Raw genomic sequence first — 23,080 nt, 5'->3', positions numbered from 1 at the left:
TGTATCAGCATCTCCAACATTACACCAGCAGGTGGAGATACAGTTAAGTACAAGAAAAAAGGAGATGGATAGGACTCAGTTAAGCAAGAAGGGAACTGGGTTCTAATCACAGTCTCAGGAAATTACAATTGCTAGGTAATTCAACACTTAGGAAACACATCCCATATTAAAAGTTTCCATGTTGTCTGTAGAAATAATGGTAAAGGATTGATCTAGTTGTTTTAGGCTTTTTTTAATTTCTAGGGAAATATTGTATGTAAGTTATTCATTCATTCACTGCCTACATATCTGAATACTGTACATGGGAAGTGCTTAAATATAATGTCAATAGTAGAAAAAGTCAATCTTATATAAAATCCCCATTTTTACCACAGTTTATGGGAAAGGACCCCACTGTCCCTTAGAAAGTGGATCATCATAGAGAGTTGCAAGGCAGTCGCGACATTCTCTAATCTAACTCATTCAGATTCTTTCAGGGAAAGATTCTTTCAATAGAATCCCTCTTGCCTGACTATCAGCCAAGACCAAGCTAGAACATTTCTGCTGTCAAGAACCTAAATTTCCCAAACCAGTTAGCTCCATAATTAGGCCTAATTAAGTCTTCTTTAACCCCTCTTAATTTCAGTGACTACCCTCTGCTAATTTTATCCTATTTATTGTGCACATAGCTTGCTTTGTATATATTTGTTTGTGTGTCTCCCCATTAGATTGTAGGCAGTGATTGTCTTTTGCCTCTTTTTTGTATCCTCACTGCTTAACATGATGCCTGCCACATAACCGGTTCTTGATAAATATTTATTGAAGAATTGAAAAATGTTTTTCCTCATACATAGTTAAAATCTTTCCTTCTGTAATTTCTGCTCTACCCACTTCTGTACTTTGGAGTCAATCAAAACAAGTCTAATCTTTGTTCCACATGACAGCCCCTCAAATATTTTTGGACAGCTATCATGAACACCCTGTCTTCTCTTCCCTCTGCTAAACATCCTTGGTTCTTTCTATCATTCTTCTTACAAGCAAGGTTTTGCATTAGGAATTATGAGCATTTCTGCTTTTCATATAATACTTGGAGACACAACATACTGTGCATAAAACGGTAGCAATTATTATGATAATGGCCATTATAAAGCACTTTAAGGTTTGCAAAGATTGGCCAAGACAACAAAATAACCACAGAGAAGATCTAGCTAGTAAATTAAGCTGGTGGGTCTGATCTTTTATGACTTTTCTTAGACCTTGATGAGCATTCAGTTTTTGAGGTTTGGTACTCCAACCAATTCCTCACCTGTAAAATGAGCTGGAGAAGAAAATGGCAAACTATTCCAGTATCTTTGCCAAGAAAACCCCAAATGGAGTCATGGAGAATCAAACAGAATTAAAGCGAATGAACAACAATTCCAGTCAGTTCAACAAACATTAAGCATCTATGCTTTCCAAGGTCCTGGGCTAGGTCTGGAGGTTATAAAGAACAAGAACAAAACAATCCCTCCCCTCAACGATTTTGTAATCTATTAGAATTCTATATTCTATTATTTTTCTATCAGAAATGATGAGCAGACTGATTTCAGAAAAGCCTAGAAAAACTTATATGAAGTGATGTTAATGAAGTGAGAAGAACCAAGAGAATATTATATATGGCAACGATAAGATTATGTGATGATCAACTGTGACTGACTTGACTCTTTTCAACAATGAGGGGATGGCAATAGTCTTGCCATTTACATTCAGAGAGAGAATAGTGGAGATTGATTGTGGATTAAAGCATAATATTTTCACCTTTGATTTTATTGTTATAGTTTGCTTGTTTTTTTTTTCTTTTTCATGCTTTTTCCCCTTTAATCTGTTTTTTTAGGGGGGAAGGAGGTGCCAAACAACATGACAAATATGGATTTAGAAGAACTGCACATGTTAACTTACTTGGATTGCTTGCTGAGGAAGGGAAAGGAGAGTGAGAAAAATCTGAAACACAAGATTTTGCAAAGATGAATGTTGAAAACTATCTTTGCATGTATTTAGAAAAATAAAAGACTATTAAAATAATATATATACATATGTATGTATATATATATTTTTTTCTATCCTTAATATTTACCAGCAGACCTTTCTCAGGGGAGAAATGTAGGCTCTAGTAAGAGTTTCAGAAGGTTGTAGCATAATTATGATGAAATCCATAGGAAAGTGGAGTAGAGGCCATAGTTTTAGAGTTGGAAGAAACTTTAGAGATTACGTAATTCAACTTCTTCATTTCAGTGACAAAGAAAATGAAACCTATAGAGAAGTAGCCTTCCAAGGAAAATTAAGATATGAACCCAGGTCTTTTAAATTCCAATCTAGCATTCACTCCACTAAATAACACTCCCTGTTATAGGAGAAAGACTATTGGATTTGTAGGATTATGGATAAAACTAGGTTTGGAACCCTAGTTGTGTGGCGGCCACAAACAAGTCATTTAAGCTTTCTAAATCTCCATTTTCTCATTGTATAACACAAGAATAACAACAATTGTACCCTCCAACTTATTGGGTCTTTTCTTGTGAGGTGAAATGTTAGCCTTAAAGTATTATATGAATTGTTGATGCCATTAATGAAAACCTCAATTAACCAACTTGGAACTTCCCAAACTTTTTCCACTCACAACTTCTTTTTGGCTCAGAAATTTTTACTTGATTCTAAGTACATCGGTATATAAAAATAGGTATACAAACTGAATGTTAATTGATAATAAACTATAAAGAAATTTATTTTAAAAACAATTCTTTGGTATACATATAATTTTACCACTTATTAAAGACAAAAGCAAATGTGCATGCTAATGAGATGGATGTGTTATTTTTACATTAAGAATTAAATCTTGGCAGTGTATTTTATAATCTTGCAGTAATATTTGATGTCACAGGATGTAGAGCATTCAGAAACCTTTTACTGTTGCCAAATTTTTCACAACACCCACATTCAGTTATGGTACCCCATATGGGGTTATGACCCACAGTTAAAGAAACTTTGATCTAGTAAACTAATTTTTCTCATCCTATTCACAGCCCCTCAATCACAGCCATCTTCCAAGAAAACAACCACCAACCCTACCCCATCTCAATGGAGATAAAACCTACACAGAAACAGAAATTCTTACCACCAAAGTCAATGAAACCATCAAATGATTCTAGTAACCGAAATGGATAGGATTTAATCATTGGAAATGACCTTAAAGAAGATATATCACCATCTCCCTTACAATTATCTCCCTCAAGACCATGAGATCTTTTTATCTAATTTGAAGCTAAAACCTTTTTTTTCTTTTGAAAAAAGGTTTCCTCCATTTTTATATACTCCATAAGAGCAGAAATTGTAACCCTTATTCTCTTTGTATCCCAGTATTTAGTACCATGCTTTGCACATAAGTGTTTGATGAATGCTTTCCCATTCATTCATTCACAGATAAGAGAAGACCTCACAGTGACTCTGAGTTAACTTTCTGAATATCACATAAAACAATTCAATTCAAAACTGACTATAAACACATAAGGATACTTAGATAGTCACTGGAAATGTTTTTATTTAATAACTCCTTCTCTGAAATCAATTGTTTTCATTATATCCTAACAGCTTATGATAATGTGTCCAAATTTACCCCTATCAAAAATATCTTATATTTATAGAACACATTATAGTTATGATTTTCAATTCATGTTCTCAAAACACGATTCTCAAAACCAGTGAGAATATGGCTCAAATAGAATTATTTAAGATGTGACTTGGCTAAGTTCATGCAACTTGGAATTTAAATATAATTCTTCTTCCAGTGCTCTCTCCTTTATATCATATGAGAATTGAGGAAGAGAAAAAAAAATCTATCCAAAAAAAAAAAAAAGACAATTGCCAGTTATACAAGCTTTATCTCCTTATTTTTCTGACTATAACATGGTTAGACTAATTTTTAGTAGCCTTTCAGATACCCTTTCACACACTATGCCAATAAAGTATAGATTCTCTACAGGGTTAATGAGCAGCTAGTTAAATCTTGTTTTGTTTGAGTATGGCAAAGTGTAAAACTCAAAGAAATATGTCAAATGTTAGAGACTAGCATAATAGAAGAGAGGTTCCCCACACACACACACTTCTACTTCTCAAAAACAACTACTAGTAAGGGCCCTTCTCCTCAAGACCCACTTGAAGAAATATGAGAGAGAACACAAATTGTCTGAGCCTTAGAAAGTAGAGTATAGAATGGTAGCTGGTTAAGGGACATAAGAGTAATTTAGTCCAACATCATTTTCTGTTCCATGTTGGGCTGGGGCTGGAAAGCATCTTTCCACTTGACAATGTAATTTCATAAAACCCCCACAGACTACAAAAAAAACAACAATATAATCAACTGACTTCACATCTCAAGGATATCCATAGTATTTTAAGTCAAAATAGGGGTGCAAGTCCTAGGTTCTCCTGCTCAGTTTGTACAACCATGAAATGAGAAGCTCACTTCACAACTTCTGTTTTCTGATCTGTGAGATGGGTAACATAGAATTGTTGCGAGGAAATTTAAGTCTGCTGTGTTCTCCCTCTTTTTAGAATCAGCTCCTCTTAGAAGTCCAGAAAGGCTCCCCTCAATCACTGCCTTTTTGAGACCCTCTACTCCCCTTCCCCTCTAAAGGTCCCTTTGATCGTGTGTATGTGTGTGTTTGTATGTATGTATGTGTGTGTGTGTACACAATACAGGAAAATGTTCGGGCAAAGGACAATGGAAACAATCCACGTTGGTAATTTTGTTAACCAACTCCCCCTTTTTCCCTCCCCCACAATCTCCAAAGAGAGAAGACACAGCCCTTCTGTGTGACGGAGGATTTCGTTTTCGGCCACACTACACTTTTCACGGCTTCATTCAGTCCGGTCTCTCGGCTCTTCACTGCCAAGGCAACGAGGAGCCAAGCCAAGAACTTGTAATCATCGGGACAAAACCTGAGACGGGAAAGCGCACAGACGGAAAGCTCCGCTTGTTGACCGAGGCCCCGGTGGAGATTCTGATCATTCGCGCAAATGAGGCTCCGGCCCTCTTACTAGGACATCGGCAAGACAGGGAGATGACAATCACAGGATTGTTGAGAAGGCGGCTGTTGGCAGCCTCCCCGAGGCGGGGAGTGGGGGAAGAGAAGGGTTCTGCCCTTAGTCTTCGGTCAGGATGGGGACGAGGACAGCGCCCGGCTCCCCATTCTCCTCACAGAGAGGCAGCTAGATCCGGGCTTCGGGACCGGCGGCCCCGGGGCTGATCGGTACCGGCTGTAAAACGCTGCCTGGCCAACAGTAAGCAAGTGATGGATTTCCCATCAATGTGATCCTCTTCCCAAGTCATTTGACTTTTGTGCTTCGGTGTCCTGAAAAACGGAAACACAATCTAACTCAACATTACATAAACGTGAATTATGATCATTTGTCTGGCCTTCCAGAAAACATCAGTGGATCCAAATTGCCGATAAAACGGATTATAAATCTCCTTTGCCCTTAGTTTCCCCCATCAAGAATGGAAGCTCCTTTGGAGCAAGGACTGCCATTTGAATCTGAAATTTGAAAAGACTCTTTTGTTCTTTGCCCGCACAGCTCGCTCCCTTAGTTTCCCCCTTGTAGAATGCAAGCTCCTCGGGAGCAGTAACTGACTTTTGTAATCAGGGCTGTTGGCCTGAGATTTGAAAAGATCCTTTTGTTCTTTGCCCTTAGCCCTCCTCTTTTAGCTTCCCCCTTCTAGAGGGTAAGCTCCTTGGGGGCAGGGACTAGCTATGTAATCAGGTGTGGAAATTCACGTTTTATAACTGCTGCAACATACAATTTATGGGGAATCAGGAGAGAGACTTGTGCTCTAGGGTGGGAAATAAAATGCTGCGTTTGGAGTTTCAAAGGTGTGTCTACTAACCTAGGCACTTATTCTTGCAAGAATATAAAATAAATCTTTCCTGCATTCAAAAAAAATGTATTATAAATTTCAGTCTGGCATTCAAGGTCTTCCACAACTTGACTCCAACTTATCTTTCTGCTCTGTCTCATACTACTCTCTTTTATACATCGTCTGTTACAGAGAAGTTGCTTGTCCTAGCAGTTTTCTGATTGTTATTTATGTTAGTTTAAAAATATTTACTGTACAGCCTAGTTCCTTTCTGTTAATTTGTGCGTATTGTTCCTAATGCTTGGAAAATTCCTCCCCCCTCCAACTCTCCCTATTGAATCCTTCTTTCTTTCCAAGCTCTGCTCAGGTGCTACTTCATCCAAGAAAACATTCCAATTTTCCTCCAAATAAAAGTGATGTCAGAGAAAGATCAAGACAGAGACAAAGACAGAAATAGAGATACAAATAGAGACAGAGACAGCAACAGAGAATATCTTACTGTTTTGAAAGTGAGACATGAGACTGTAATTTAATGCTCCCTCCTAAGTATTACTCACATTATAATGTACAGCCTGATTTTTTCTGTATTATTTTTCCTACTAAATTAAACACTGGAGGACAGGAATTTTATCTGCTTTCCCTCTCTATCTGCTACACAGAGTACAAGATCTTCACTTAGGAGGGACTAATAGAGCTCAGGGATATATAAAGGACCCTCAGGAGCCTCTAATCCAACCCCCTTGTCTTCTAGATGAGGAAACTGTGACAGAAGGAAGCTTAGCAATTTACCCCAAATCTCCCCAAAACTGGGAACAAGAGAGACAAGATTCAAAGGCTGATCCTCTGTACATACTTTGTTTATTTGTATATACACTTATTCACACACATAATGTTCCCCAGATCCCATGGACCCAACATGTCTAAGAAAAATACATAATAGTTTAATATATTATTTACATTAATATTATAATAATCATATTAATTCATGGTTATGTTTAATTAGGATTCCCCATACTCTGGGTTAAGAATCTCCACAAAACACATTTTACAAAGAAGGAAGAAGAGGCTAGATATACAAAAATGAATAAAAGTCAAGTTCTCCTCCTCAAGAAACTTGCAAAAATAGAGTAGCAAACCTGGATTTTGAACCTAGGACACATGGCTCCAAATTCTGTATTATATTTCCCAAACCACATGTGTGTTGCAGAGGTATCATGGGGAAACAGGAAGTGCTGCATTAGAAATTAACAGAGCTGGATTCTAATCCTAGCTCTGCCATTTACTAGTGACACTGGGCAATTCAGTCCCTCTGAGCCTCAGTTTTCCCATCTGTAAGATGATATAGTTTGCTAATGCACTATTAGTAAAACTGGGAATGGGTTCAGCCATTCTGGAAAGCAATTTGGAATTATACTCCTTGACCCAACTAAGCCACTACTAGATCTATATCCCAAAGAAACCAAAGAAGGAAGAAATGGGTCTTTAAATACAAATTCTTTCCATGGTAGCTAAAAATTGGAAACTTATGGACTATTCTACTGGAAAATGACTAAACAAATTGCAGTATATGAATGTTATTGGTCCATAAGAAATGATGAAAAGGATAATTGCAGAAGAACTGGAGAGACCTCTAAAAACTGACACAGAACAAAAAGTTACCTTATAAGTGCTCTTTCTGGCCCCATTTTATAGATGAATAAACAGAGATATAGATTCAAGTGACTTATCCAGATTCACACAACTAGTAAGTGTCCAAGGCAGGATTTGAACTCAGTCTTGAGAATTTTAAATCTAGCACTCTTATCTACTATATCACATTTATCACACTTATTTTTTTGTAGTTTTCCCATAATCTTTCCAGGAGGACATTATTATGTAAAGAGACAATTCACCTCCAAAATTAATTCCCCATCTTTAGAGTACCTTAAAATACGCAAAGTACTCCCACCCTCAACCACTATGTAAGATAAATTATAAAAAGATCCCTATTGCACAGAGGAGGATATAATGCCTCTCCCAAGCTAGTAAATGGCAGAACTGACATTTGGACAGACCAAGATCCTCTCAAGCCCAGCCAAGGCCAATATTCTATTACATAACCCTAAATCAATGCAAGGACAGAAGGCAGCGTCCCAGCCACCTTAAGCTTCTTCTCAGGCTTTTGCAGGGACAGCTGGATGTCAAACAAAGGACTAACCTGGTCACCTCTTCCTTCCCTAACTGACTCACAGCTGGATGGGATTTGGCTATAAACAGATGGTACAATATCCTCTGAAACCTTTTCTTTTATTGGTTTGCAATCATCTCTGCCACTTCTTAGCCTCCTTTTTTATGGGTTTCCTTAGATGTTTACAGAACAAATAAATTAAAAGGGGAACTGCAGACAACCTTTCTCTGTTAAGGACCCAGCAGAGACATTTATTATCACTTACCGGCACCAGCCCTTCTCCCACTGAGCCCACTAATTGTAACCTCTCCAACCCCCAACCTGGATGGGCTCTTCCCTACTTTTAATCTAATCCCTCCTTGTTTTCCTTTCTCCCAGAATACTTACATCTTAGAGTGTTGGGAGAAGGAGGGGGTGCTTTTCAAGAAAATCTGTTATAAATTCACTCTAGTGAGTTTATTTTTTTTTCCGAGAAATGAGAGTTTCACAGCAGGTACTATGCAACATTCATATCTTCATTCAAGAATCTTGTGCTTAGAGTTAGGATACCTTGATCTGATTGATTCCTGGGAAAGTAACTATATTCTAGTTATAACAAGTTTCTTGCTACTTAACTCACAGATTTGTTGTAAACAAAGAATTTCAAGGACCTTAAAAGTGCCATACAAAGTTAACACTTGTTAATTAACAATTAAGTAATAAGTCCTCTGAGGAGTAGTTAAAAAGAGATGGCAGCAAAGTAGAAAGAGCATCAAAAGTCAATAATTAAAATCTCACATCAGCTGCTGAAATAACTGGGCAGAAATACCTTTGGGGCTTTGTTTCCTCACTGGTAAAATAAAGGAGGAGAGACAGACTAAATTAAATAGAAATGGGGCCACTAAACTGTAAATAAGGATCCCTTAGGACAATTTATTTGACTCAGAAAGCCAGATATAGTCCAAAAAATGTTTGTAGCAGCCTTTTTTGTTATGGCAAGGAGCTAAGAACAGAGTGATATCTCTCAATTGGGGGATGGTTGAATAAGTTGTGGTACCTGAAGGTAATGCAATATTATTGTGCTATAAGACATGATGAGCAGGTTGATTTCAGAAAGGCCTGGAGAGACTTACATGAACTGATGCTAAGATAAGTGAGCAGAACCAAGAGAACATTGTACACAGCAACAAGATTATATAGGATGGACCTAGCTCTATTCAACAATGAATTGATTCAAGGTAATTCCAATAAACTTGCAATGGAAAGATTGAGAATGATGGAGATTGAATGTGGATCACAACATAGTATTTTCACCTTTTTTTTTTTTTTACTATTGTTTGGGGGTTTTTTGTTTTTCTTTCTCAGATCTGGATCTCAAAGAAAGCATGAGGGAACTGAACCAGATCATCTCAAAGATCTCTGCTGCCAGGTTTGATGCTCTCTATGCTACAAAAGCACCCTATAGAGGCAGCATGGCAGAATGTGCACGAACTAACTTTGGAGTCAGAAGATCTGCCTTCAAATCCTGTCTCTGTCATTTCCCGTCTGTGTGACTTTTAGCTAGTGACTTAAAGCTCTCAGTTACTTTACCTCTAAGTGAAGGGGCTGGACCAGGTGGCTATTAAGATCTTTTGTTCCAGATTTCTAATCTTATGATCCTATGTTTTTCCTATAAAATAACATTTAAAACTAGTTGCAACATAGAAGAAAAGAAACTCACATTCGGCCTTCCCTGTTATCAAAAGCTGTAAGGATACCATTATTTCTAGGCACAGATAGACATAAATCCTCCAGTGATGATATGGATAGAATGCTTAACCTGGAGTCAGGAAAACCTGAGTTCAAATATAGCCTCAGACACTTCCTAGCTGCAAGACCCTGAGCAAGTTATTTAAACCTGTTTGTTTAAGTTTCCTTGTCTGTAAAATAGGGACAATAAAAGCTCCTTCTCCTTCAAAGGTGGATGTGAAAATCAAAGGAGATACTAATTATAAAGTGCTTGGCACAGTTCTTGAACACATAGTAGATGCTATAGAAATATATATATATATTTTTTTTTTTTTTCTGAGGCAATTGGGGTTAAGTGCCTTGCCTAGGGTCACATAGCTAAGAGGTATTAAGTGTCTGAGCCCAACTTTGAACTCGGGTTCTCCTGACTTCAGGGCCGGTGCTCTATCCACTGTACCATCTAGCTGCCCCAGAAATATTTATTATTATTGCATTTAACCTATGTTTGTCTCAGTTTCCTCATTTGTAAAATGGGAATAATAATAGCATCTCCCTCACAGGGTTGTTATGAGAATAAAAGGATATATAAAACACTTAGCACAGTTCCTGAACACATTGTGGGCATTATTATTATTATAATTATATATATATATATATATATATATATATATATAATTATATATTATTATTATTCCTAGCAAATCACAACCACTATTTGCCTCTGTTTCCTCATCTGTAAAATGGAAATAATAAGAGTACCTACCTCCCAGGGTTATTATGTAGCTCAAATAGGATAATCATTGTAAAGCATTTAGCACACTGTCTAGTACATAGTAAGCACTATATAAATGTTAACTATTATTTTCTAGACTCGGTGGCTAGGTGTCCATATTGCTCATCAACATTTAAGCATATGGGGTATCCTCATAAAACCCAGTTCCTACAATCTGGCCTCATACAGTAACACATGGGCCTCTGCCAGGTCGGTTGAGAAACAGCTCTTGACATGGTCTGCTGGGAGCCTTGGACAAATCGAGGCTTTCATAAATTCCTCTCTCCCCTTCTGACAAGTTCTCATCCATGACCCTCTATGAAAGGAATCTTCCTGGATCTATGTTTAATATAATCAGGCCATTTCATCTCAGCAGAAAAAGACAAGCGCTTTTCCATGAGAATATGAGTTTCTTAGTCTGTATTCTTAGATTGCCAAGGGACCTGATTTTGTGTTGGATGCTCCCTGGATAATTCTTTCATTTATTTTCATTTTTGTATTGTGTGCCAAAGTTCTGATTCCCTGAAACATATCCGGTGTGGAATCAGGCAACAGACCATTCCACTAACTAAAGAGAGGTGGTAGCACAGATTGAATGTTTGAACTGGGAGGGACCTTGAAATATGGAACACAAGGTGAGTTGGAACCACAGGAAAATTCAGCTAATAGCCATGACCTGCTAGAGCTAAAAAGGTACTTCAGGCCTAGAATGGGGGAGCTTTAGAGCTGGATAAGATCTCAGAATTAGAACTTCAAATACTGGAAAGGATTTTAGGACAGAACAGATAAATGAACCTCAGAAATACAGAAAGGAACCTTAGCACATACACAGTAAGCATGAATTTTGTGGAACAAACTGTTGAAATTGGGAGTGATCTTAAACCTGGAATTTTAATACCAGCAGGCAACTTTATCTACCCTAACAGACTGATAGTGGCAGTAGACATTAAAATATCCCCTGGAAGCACTTTGGGGTATGGAGGAGGAGGAGGAGGAGATAGGGAAGGAGGTCTCGAAATCTGCCTTAGAGCCAGTTCCATTATGCTATTATCAAGCCAGCTAATTTGTTTTCCAAATGAGAATCTCCAGGGGATAAAAAAAAAATCTCTGGGGGGGGATCTATGCCCTTTGATTTCCAAATCCTTATGGCATCTTTGGGGGTGAGAATACTGCCTCTTAATAAGGCTGAGTTAACCTCTACCCAGGTCAGCCAGCTCCCCCAGAATGGCCTGGGTCATCCAGATGGTGACGGCTCCCATGGCTACACAGGCTAATGAGCCACGCCAGGAAGACACAAACACAGCCCCTCAAAGACACTACCTTCCAGACAGGGAGTATTCCAGCACCCGTTAGAAAATCCTGGTGTCTTATTAAGGGGAAAAAAGTTGTCAAACGGTTGTTTTCTGGTTTTTAGTTGTTTTTTTCCCCCCTTAGAGTAGAGAAGGGTTGGGGGAAGGGGTCTGGTACTTCTGAGCAATGACTGGTTCTTTCAGAGTGCCGGGAAACAGACTGTCATTGAAGCCAGAAGAATAAAAAGTGTGAGCTTCTCCAGTCTCCTCAAGATAAGGCCTTTCCCACTTCCCAGCTGGTTTTTTTGGATGTGCAAATAGACTGTTTGTTCTTTGATAGGCCCAACTAGTTCAGCCCCAACTACTGTTGTCCTTGAAGTGCTGATAAGAGATTCTAAAATATGCTAATACCCGAGAAACTCCCCAGAGTTATAATGAAAAGCTTTACATAAATTGTGGTGGGCTGCTAAGGTCTGGGGTTTGGGGCTTTTAACTCACAGCTAGACTTATTCACATATTGTTGATGATTTGCTGGGTTGCTGTGAGGGAGGAGGCAAGTTGGAAATCTGAAAGCACAATCTAGATGTGTGTATTGTTAGTACTATTGTTATTATTGCTATTATTGCTGTTGGTGATCCTAATAATCGATTCCCAGACTCTCCCTGCCTCCAAAGCCCATCTTTTTTCACATCAATATTTCTTCCAGGGAGGCACAAAGCCAAGCGCTGAGAATTGTGCAATCCCTGGATCTCAGAGGAGTAAAAGAAACAGGGGGTTCACCCTTCGGAGCCAAAGCTTCTCCAGGATGGCTTCCCAGCAAGCTGAAGAGGCCTGAACACAAGATGATGTCACAAAGAGAAAGTAACTGGGAGAACAACAGAAAGTAGCTGCCAAGGTAACCAACCGGGAAGCCCAGAAAATCTCCCAGAAAGGATTTGTGGAAAGATCTGGGTGAGAATCACTGTGTGAGGAAGTAGAGATAGAGTGGTCTTTAGACTGAAGAAGGGGACTGTAAATCACTGAAGGATCAAAGCATCATTGAGCCCACTTAAATTGCTATTCTATCATGTCCAACTGAAAAGAGGGAGAAATCAGAATAGAATCATTCCCTCCCCCCCCCCCCCCCCCCCCACTAAAAAACCAAAGCTTTTGAAAACACTTAGAAGCTGCATTGTATAGACTCTTTTTCTGTACATCCTCATGTTGTTGATTCCGGAGGCTGAAGAGGTTGAAGGTACATTAGAGTCAGCTGCAACCATCTCAAACTGATTGTTAAAATTTCAGTGTAACCTGAATCAGTGTTTGATAAATTTGTTGATTATCTAAACCTAATAAAGCAATGGAGAAAATATTAGTAATTTGGATTAAACTAAAAATTATGTTCCCCCCCCCTTTTTTAATAGAAGGCTATTAAATATTCAAATTCAAATCCTTCCTATGTAACCTAGGGCAGATCATTTAGCCTCAGTTTCCTCATCTGTAAGAAAAGATTCAATTAATAGTCTTCTTAAAGCCCCTTCCAGTTCCAAATCTGTCATCCAATAAACATAAAGGTGGACAACAAGGTTGAATCAATTGCCATTTTCATAGACATAAACACAAGCTTTACAATATTGACATAGTTGGAATTGAATATGAAAGCAGTTAAGCACAGGCCTGGGAGCTAGCTTTTTGACTTTTACATAGAAAAATAATTTTACCTGTGCCTTAGTGTCTCATCTATTAAACATGGGTGACAATGGTTGCTAATTCACTGAGTTCTCCTATGGATTAGCTAGTTAATTAGTGCACTGCATTTTGAATTTTTAAACATTTCATTAAAACTCCTGACTACCATCCAAAAGGATCAGAGCAAATGCAATTACACAAATTTATTTTTATATAAAGAGTTTCTTTTTAATAAAAGCTCACATTTATATTGCATTTTATGGTTATAAAGTACAGACACAAATCCCCTTTTTCATTTGATAGCTATGAAGGCAGGATAAATATTAGTACCATAGATCTAGAAAAAGACTTCAGAGGGTACCTTGTTCAACTCTCTCATTTTACAGATGGGGAAACTGAGGTCCAAAGAGAAGTGGATTTCTTAAGGTCATCCCCATTTTGTAGATTAATAAATAATAATTCACTAGGACACTGGATTTGAAGTTAGAAGTCCTGGTCTTAAGTTGCACACACTTAAGAGACATCAAATTTGTTGTTTTTGTTCAGTCATTTCACAGTTAAGTTCGACTCTTCATGATCCCATGTGGGGTTTTCTTGGCAAATATTGGAGTAGCTTGCCATTTCCTTCTCCAGCTCATTTTACAGATGAGGAAACTAAGGCCAACAGGATTAAGTGACTTGCCTAGTATCACACAGCTAGTGTCTTCCAGTTTCAAATTCAATGCTCTTGATACTCTAACAAGCTGCTTCTCCTTGTAATTTTAGCTTTGTAAATTTAGCTTTAACTAGGTAAGAACAAAAAAATCTATTGTCCATCATCTCTGCTTGGGAAAGTGGAAAGAACATTAGTTTTGGAGTTAAAGGATCCAGATTCAAACCCAACACTGATTCTTCCTGCTTCTATGACTTTGGACAGGTCAAGAAACCAGTCTGAGCCTGTGAGGAGTTGAAATATTCTTGTTCAAAAGGATCTCACTTCTACTCATAAAAAGGATCTCACATCTTCTAGGATGAGCTCCAAAGATAAAAGAGGCAGATATAAGAATACAATGCCTTTCCTAATTTTTTTTTTTTTTCCTGGAAGAAGGAAACAACTACCAAACTATTCCCTGGAACCAGTGTAAATCAATACTACTGCATTACTAAGAAGCTGTTTTTTTTCCCTCTCAGTCAAGTGTCAAATTAAAACCAATCAATACAGGCATAATACCTTTCTTTCAAAAACTACAGATAATCTATTATATGAACTCAAACACTATAAAATTAGACTCCCTCAACAGGGGGACACACCCAGACTCTAGTGCGTCTTGCCAAACTAAGACAAAAGTGAGCTACAGGTCATAACAATTAACAATCAGACTGCATCCTTGAGAAAGGAATAATAAAACCATTAATAAGGCCTGTAGTCTGTAAGGTCATTTAATCTCTCCTCACAAGTCAGGCTGAGTCACATTTAAATGGAATACACTCCTTCCCTAAATGGGGTTCAAATATACCATTCATGATGTAAGAAATGTAACTTCACATGTTGTTAGGTGAGGATAAGGGAAAGAGACTAAAACTCAAAAATCTTAAAAACAAATGAAAACATTGTTTTGAATATAACGGGAAAATTAAATAAATTTAAAAGAAAAATTTATTAGTTTTTGACATTTACTTTTATAAGATTTTGATTTCCAATTTTTTCCTCCTTCCCTTCCTTCCTTTTCTCACCCCTCCACAAGTCAGCAATCCATCTGACATAGACTATACCTATACAATCATATCAAACATTTTCACATTAGTCGGTCATATTGTGAAGGAAGAATCAGAACAAAAGGAAAAACCATGAGAAAGAAAAAAAAAAGTGAAAATGGTATGCTTCAATCTGCATTCAGACTCCATAGTTCTTCCTCTGGATGTGGATAGCATTTTCCATCTTGAGACTTAGAATTTAACTAGATCATTGTACTTGCTGAGAAGAGCAAAGTCTATCAATTCATGACTGATTTTAACCTGATGGGATCAGAGCATCATCATATACAGTCTGTGATTATCAATAGAAACAATCCAGCAAAGTAAAAAGTATACAAAATGAGAGAAAATCCATGGTACAGCCCTAGTCATGCTTTTAATTCACTGAGTAAGTTTAGGTAAGTCATTTATCCTCCTTGACTTCAGTTTACTAACCTAAGGAAGAAATTGCCTATGCAGCTATCCCTATCATCATCATAATTGTCAATGACATCAAACTATTTGTTTGGTAAGAGAAGTAATACATATTAGGTCCTCACTGACTAACCAACTAATACAACAGTTCTCAAGAGACCCAGACTGAGCTTTCTATTGTCAAAAGGGCAGGACCTCCTTGATCCTTTAAACAAAGGAAGGAGATATCCCCACTAGTTATCATTTCCAGCATAGAGCTAAGAGGAAGCAATATAACCAAAAAGAAAAAAAAAGAAAGAAAAAAACACCAGATTGTAATCTGAGTTCAGTGTTTGCCTCTGAACAGTATAATCTAACTTTGTAAATTCAGGAAAATCATTTAGTTTCCCTGATTTCATCACCTGTAAAATGAAGTTGATAGATGTTTTCTTAGGTCTTTTTAAGTTCTAGATCTAAGTTTGCTGCCAAACCCCAAAAAAGTTAAGGAGTCAACTACATCTGCTAAAAAGGAATCTAACATATGACTTGAGTAGATCAGAGATAGATGATAAGAATCAGCATAAAGGTGACTTCCTTTCCTTACCGTTTTTCTCCTCTTCCTTTCTTATGTTCCTTTTTTCCCCATGGTAATTGAAGAAGCAATAGAAGTACCTTTATCCAGCTTCTTATTGATGTTTTTCCTCTCTCTTCATTATTTGGATCAGGGAAAACTTTATGACCTAATATCCTTGAGAGTCACCTGGGCCCAAGAGAGAGAATCTAATTCCATCCTATTTGCAAGCATGCTTATGTGTCTTATTACTTGAGAGTTATTGCTAATATATTTGTAATTTAATTGTATGTTTGTAACAGAGCTAGAAATTTCCCCAAAACCTCTTTGCTTCTCTCAAGCAAAACCATTTATTCAATGAGGTTCAGTTCTCCAAATGTCTATTGCCTTAGTCATGTGGTAAAAGTGTGTGCTGCACTCATATTGCTAAAGAAACGTGGGCAATAAGGTTTTTTAAATTAATTTTTATTGATATATTTTAGTATGAAATCACTTTGATTCCTCAATATAAGCCTTCTCCCTGCCCAGTTCTTAGAATAAAAAAGAAAAAAAGTCAGGTATTCAAAATTAATAATATAAATAATACAAATTCAAAATTAATAATACACATCAACCAAATCTTAAAGCCAGCACATATAATGCTGTACCCCATATCCCCCACACTACCCTTAAACTTTTGTAAATAAGGGAGGGAGGTAGACTGCCATATAAGTTCCTTTACATCAGGTTTGGTTATTATAATTACAGAACATTAGTTTTGATTTGCTGTTATTATTCATTTTATTTACACTATTGAAGTTGTCACATATTTTCCTAGTTCTGTTTACTTCACTTTTGCCTCAGTTTCTGTACATCTTCCCATGATTCTCTATTCATTTCTTGTATTGTAATATGCCATCATATTTTTGTCTGAAAAATTGTTCATTGTCCAATCAATGAGCAATGCTCCTCCATGTAAGGGACTACCAGAAACACTTCGTGTATGTGAATTTTTCTTTCATTCTTTCTCTCTCTTTTTCATTCTCTCTCTTTCTCTCATTCGTTCTTTCTTTCTTTCTTTTGATATTTGTGGTACACAAATTCCAATTCTGCCTTTAAGGGATTATACTAAATGACCTCCTGTATTAAGGTCTCTTCTAGCTTCATTTAGAATGGCTTCAATTACTAGCCAAATGTTCCTGGGCAACTCACTCTTTGCCTCACTTTCTTCATATGTAAAGTGAGCTAGAGAAAAAAATGGCAAACCATTCCAGTTTCCCTGCCAAGAAAAATTCAAATGGGGTCATGAAGAATTGGAATTGGCTGAAAAATGACTTAACAACAACAAAAATAATATTGCTAACTTAGGTGACTGGAAGAATGGTGGTACCCTGAATAGAAATAGGGGAGCTGGAAAGAGTGATGGATTTTGAATGGAGTGCTGTAACTCAGCCATGTTGAGTTTGTAATGTACAAAGGACATTCAGTTCAAAATGGCCAGTAGGTAGTTGGTACTGCAGTAGTGGAACTCAAGGGGAAGACCTGGGCTGGATATTTAGATATAAGGGTGATCTGCAGAAAGATGATAAGTTGATGGAAACTGATGAGACTACCAAGTGAGAAAGTAGAGAGAAGAGAAAAAGTCCCAGAATAGAGACTTTGAGGATTGCCATGTATAATGACTTGGCAAAGAAAATGGAAAAAGAGGTACCAGACAGGTAGGGGTAGAAGAAGAACCAAGAAACAGAAGAGACATGAAAAATCAGAATGAAAAAAGTATTCAGGAGAAAAGCAGGATCAACAGTGACAAATACTGCAGAGAGAGGTTCAGAAGTGTAAGAATTTTTTAAAAAAACATTGGATGTAGTAATTATGAGAAAATGGTCATTTTGAAGAGATCATCTTTCATAGAGTTTTACCCCTTCTCTAGAAGTTTCAGGGACCAAGGGCCATGATAGGTACAGGGGTCTCTGCCCCAGCCAGTTTAATGGCACAAAGAACCCAGAATGCTCCTGGAGCTGATGACCCTGATGGTGATATCACAGTCATCTCCATGGTGATGGGGCTCACCATGGGAAAGAAGGCTGAGTCTCAGTATAACCTACAAGATGGGTTACTGGAAGCATCTCATGAAAGAATGGGATAGCTGGCCAAAGTCTGAGACCTTGTGAACACAGACCCTGCCCCACACCATCTGCCAGGTCCTCGTCTCAGCCATTAAGCCATGGGATACGACAGAGCCCGTTTCTTGGGGGATGTAGATGAAGACCTCATCTGCCCCATCTGCTGTGGCGTTCTTGAGGAGCCTGTTCAAGCTCCTAACTGCGAGCATGCCTTCTGCAACACCTGCGTGAGCCAGGGGTCCTCCTGGCAGCAAACATGCCCCGTGGACGGCAGCGTGGTGACAGTCCCCCACCTGCGCCCCATCCCTCGAATCATGAGGAACATGCTGTCCAAACTCCAGATCACGTGCGACAACGCCGTGGCCGGCTGCAACGCCATCCTGAGGCTGGACAATCTCATGGCTCACCTCCTCAACTGCGAGCACAGCCCCAAGTGCCCCGTGGCCTGCAAACACGGCTGCGGCCTGGAGATGTCCAATGGAGAGCTGCCCAATCACAACTGCATCGAGCACCTGCACTCCATGGTCCAGCAGCAAGAGACCCACATCACGGAGCTGGAGAAGACATCGGCCGAGCAGAAGTTCCAGCTGGAGGAACAGCAGCGAGACATCCAGCTGCTGAAGGCCTACGTCCACGCTCTCCACAACGACAAGCCCAAGCTCCGTCCCGAGAGCAGCGAGATCATCCAGTGGGTCAACTCCCTGCATCCAGAAGGGGTGCCGAGCGGGGAGGATGGAAGCTCCAGCCCGGGGCCCACTCAACCACCGGTGCCGAAGACTTCAGCGGAAAGTGCCTGCTCGGTGTCCTCCCCAACGAGCTGAACACCAATTCCCCCCAAGAACAACTGGCCCCTGGGCCCAGAAACACTAAAAACAGGTCAGAAGAATCAGTGCTGCTTTGTGAACTACAGAATCAATGTGTCATTGGCAAGATGGCGGTGGTGGGGAATGCTTAAAGAAGGAAAAAACGGATGATGAGGAAGGGCCAGAGCCAGGGCTTGGTACCCCTTGGTGTGCAAGAAATGAAGAGCACCACCGTGAGACCATCAAGTAAGAATGATTCCTGAAAACCCTAAGACACCACTGGCCAATGTCTCTCACCACCCCACCTCCCATTGCCTATAATTAAGCCCCATTTGTCCTACTCTCCTAGCTCAAGGCCATTAGACTATTCCTCCTTCACTTCTCTAGCCCCTAATAATCAAGATGGAGATACGGGTATGAATATCATTTATTCTTCTTTCCTTATTCTTTTACCCTAAATTTCCATAAAGGATTAGCCTGACTGAAAAAAGTCCCTACCTCTCTACTCTCCCAGAGTCTCTAGGTATATATATTTTTGAAACCAAAGAGTCCATTTCTTTTAGATAAATGGAAGGAGGTATCTCTCTTCATTTGGTTAAGAGATAAAAAATAGAAATTTGGCTCAATATTTTGGGTAAAGAAACGGGTAAAGTCAGAGGTAGCAAATAGGAATGATAGTTTTTGAAGTTTGATGGGTGAGAAAGCTGTAGGGGTTGGCCACTATCCATGGCCTCCTGCTCTTTGTAACTGTGGTGGTGGATACTCCACACAATCCTCACCTACTCTGTGACTGTCCTTCAATAGTTTATTTGCTTTGAATTTCTCCTCAACTAGGGAGGTCTCTGTCTTTAAGTAGAATGAACCCATCATAGCCATCACAGGTCCTAAGGCAGTCATATGGTGGGAATTTAGTTACAATTTTCTTTCTTTAAAAGAGATCAAACAATTAAAAAAATAGGAATTTTTAAAATTCTATATTTTAATTACATAGAATGTTAGATCTGGAAAGAAACTTAGGTCATAAAACAAAGAATTTTAGCATTAGAAAGGATCTTATAACATAAAATGTTAGGGAAAAAACTTTCCCTAAAAGGAAAGTAAACTGGAAGAAAAACTCTAGACAAAGGATCATCATTGCTGGGTGAAGTTGGGCTGCACTGAAGTACTCAAGCTTGAATTTTCAAGAATTTGGATCTAGCTAGGATACAGATCACAAGACTAAGATAGAGACAGAGATCCATACAGACACTAGCCTAGTGATCAGGTGTGAAGGATGAATGGCCATTGCTAGGGAAATAGAGATAATCATTCATTAACTATATATCTTTATTCATCTCTAGACTTTAGTTTCTTGATCTGGAGAATGAGGAAACTATATTACCAACTCTGATTTTTGATGATTTTTTTTTGTCTTAGAAGTCAGTAAATCCTCAAGCCTGAATATACTTATAAAGTAAACTAATCTTTTTTTCCTCTTTATGAGTTTTGGGGAAAAAATTTACCAGGAGGGGAGTTGAAGCTGCTTTTATTTATTTATTTATTTATTGCTGAGACAATTGGGGCCACACAGCAGGATTTGAACTCAGGTCCTCCTGATTTTGGGGTCAGTGCTCTATCCACTGTGCCATCTAGCTGCCCCTTCAAACCCATTTTTAGTTAAAAGATCCAAAGATTTGATATTAATATAATCCTGGGCACAAGGGGGAAACTTTTCATTTTTTTATAATTCTTGGAAACTTTGGACTCCAAGTTCACCAAGAATTATAAAAAATGAAAAGTTTTAAATCAAGGATTATATGAAATCAGGATTTCATTTAATCAATGAGTATTTAATTGATTAAAAAGTGTGTTAATCAGGGCAACTAGGTGGCACAGTGGATACAGCATGAGCCCTGAAGTTAGAAGAACCAGAGTACAAATCTGATCTCAGACACTTTACACTTTCTAGCTGTATGACCCTTGGCAAGTCACTTAAGTCTAATTGTCTCAGGGGGGAAAAAGTTAATCATAAAATTTAAGGATTAGTAGAAAAGTACTAAAATGATAATCTTAGCATTTTTATTCTAAGTTATTCTAAAGATATCTATTTTGTTTACTAAAAGACCTAATTATCTTAACAAGGAAATATTTGTTTCATATTCTTCATTTAAAGGAACTACATGGCAAAACCCAGGGTGTTGAAGTGGAGAATCATCATAGGAACCCCAGTCAAACACGCCTACCTCTTGTGACATTGCTTAGCCTTCCAGGACCTGGCACACCACTACCACCATCACCACCCACCATGTGAAGGCAACGGGCTTTGTTTTTTTTTTCCTGAGAGGTTAACGACACCCTTTTGGAAGTTGCAACTGTAAAAATAAAGTGAGGAACTGACAAAAAATATGTCCCAAGTACAGAGATCATTATGTGCCTTTTAACAGATCTTTTCAAATGCTGATTTTTCATTCTGTTTTTATGATTCATCCTATTATCTTTTCATGGCTTACATCAAACTTGAATCTGAGATCCTAGGGAATCACAAAGCTGGTAGGTAACTTTTTTTCCCCCATGAGTTTAGTTGTCACTTTTTTTGTCACAGTTGTCACTGTTTTTAATTAACAGAAAAGGAAATTATTTTTCCTTCTCATTATAGCATTGATTCAATCCCTTTTTTTCTGCTCATCCTTAAACCCCTTCAATTTCACCAATAGTAAAAGTAGAAATTGAAGGAAGTGTTTGATTATAATTTATCCAAGTTTGACAAGATTCAAAAAATATTTTTCATGCTCACTGCATAGACCCTACAACAGGAATGTGAAAGAATGGAATACAAATGTGGATAACACATTTCCTATCTTCACAGAGCTTATAAATAAGGAGAAAAGACAAATCCACAAATAGAAAATGGTGTCAGAACTAGAAGAGAACTTAGATTCTAGTCCAATCAAGAATCTAGTCTCTCTCGATTTATATATGAAGAAAGAAGGAAGCCACTGGCCCAATGTCATACAACTGGTTAGAGCTAGACATAAAATCTAGAACCCAGATCTGATTCTTATTTCCATCCTTCTACAAACCCATCATTAGACACAAAACCATAATATAAAGGGGAGAATGGTAAGCACATCAAGAAAGGCACACAAAGAGCACACAGAGAATTTACATAATGATTTAATGTTAAGGCTGAAAATAGAAGAAAGGACTAAGGTCTTTTAAAGTATACACTGAAACCACATTAATCAACTTTAGTATATTCAAAATAGGGCACTAAAACAATTCAATAAAACCAACTGTTTTAATTTAAAGTTCACTTTTTCCAGTTCTTGGCTTTCAAATTAACCCGGTTTAACTAGAAGAGAGGAAAGGTGACATGATGGAAAGAATTCTGAACTTGGCAAAAATTAAAAAAAAAAAAAGAAAAAAAACTATTAAACCCTAGATCTGTCACTAGTTTCATGACCAAAGGGAAACTACTTACAACCTCTCTTTGCCTCAGTTTTTTTTATTTGTAAAAGACAAAGTTGGAAGGGGGGAATAAAGGAGGGGAGAAGGAAAGGTAATAACATTTTCATTACCTACCTTACAGGGTTATGGTGGGTAATGTACTTTCTAAGGTTTATATATACTTTAGAATCTGTTGACAGAACAGGAAATTAGATCATAGATTTAGAGTTGGAAAGAACCTAGGAGATTATCTAGTTCCACTCCCTTAAATACCTATGAGAAAACAGCCAAGGTTACTCTGCTTGTGTCAGAGCTGGGATTTGAATACAACTTCAGATCTTGACCTCTTTGGGCATGGAATCAAGATCTGTGTTCAAATCCGACCTCAGACAACTAGGAACTATCCCCATTGGGCGAGTCACTCAGTTTTTTCAACTGTAAAATAAAAATATAACAGCCCCTCCCTCCAAAAGTAATTGTGTGGATCAAATAACATATTTATAAAGTTTTTAACATAGTGCCTGGCTAAGTAGCTACTGTTATTCAATTATTTAAGTTGTGTCCAACTCTCCGCGACCC

At 38.1% G+C, this 23,080-nt stretch overlaps 1 protein-coding gene and 1 pseudogene across 3 annotated transcripts in view; one reads left to right on the top strand and one right to left on the bottom strand.

The window, feature by feature from the left end:
* The window catches only part of SORCS2 (sortilin related VPS10 domain containing receptor 2), a 1,208,352-nt gene that overhangs the window by 1,029,577 nt on the left and 155,695 nt on the right, over window positions 1-23,080 (bottom strand). The gene's annotated exons all lie outside the window — the stretch shown is intronic.
* Window positions 18,198-21,460, top strand: LOC100924775 (annotated as a pseudogene).

This window comes from Sarcophilus harrisii, chromosome 6 (assembly GCF_902635505.1).
Source record: "Sarcophilus harrisii chromosome 6, mSarHar1.11, whole genome shotgun sequence".
Classification (NCBI taxonomy): domain Eukaryota; kingdom Metazoa; phylum Chordata; class Mammalia; order Dasyuromorphia; family Dasyuridae; genus Sarcophilus; species Sarcophilus harrisii.
The sequence above is the reverse complement of the archived record's forward strand: the minus strand, read 5'-3'. Positions and strand labels throughout refer to the sequence as shown.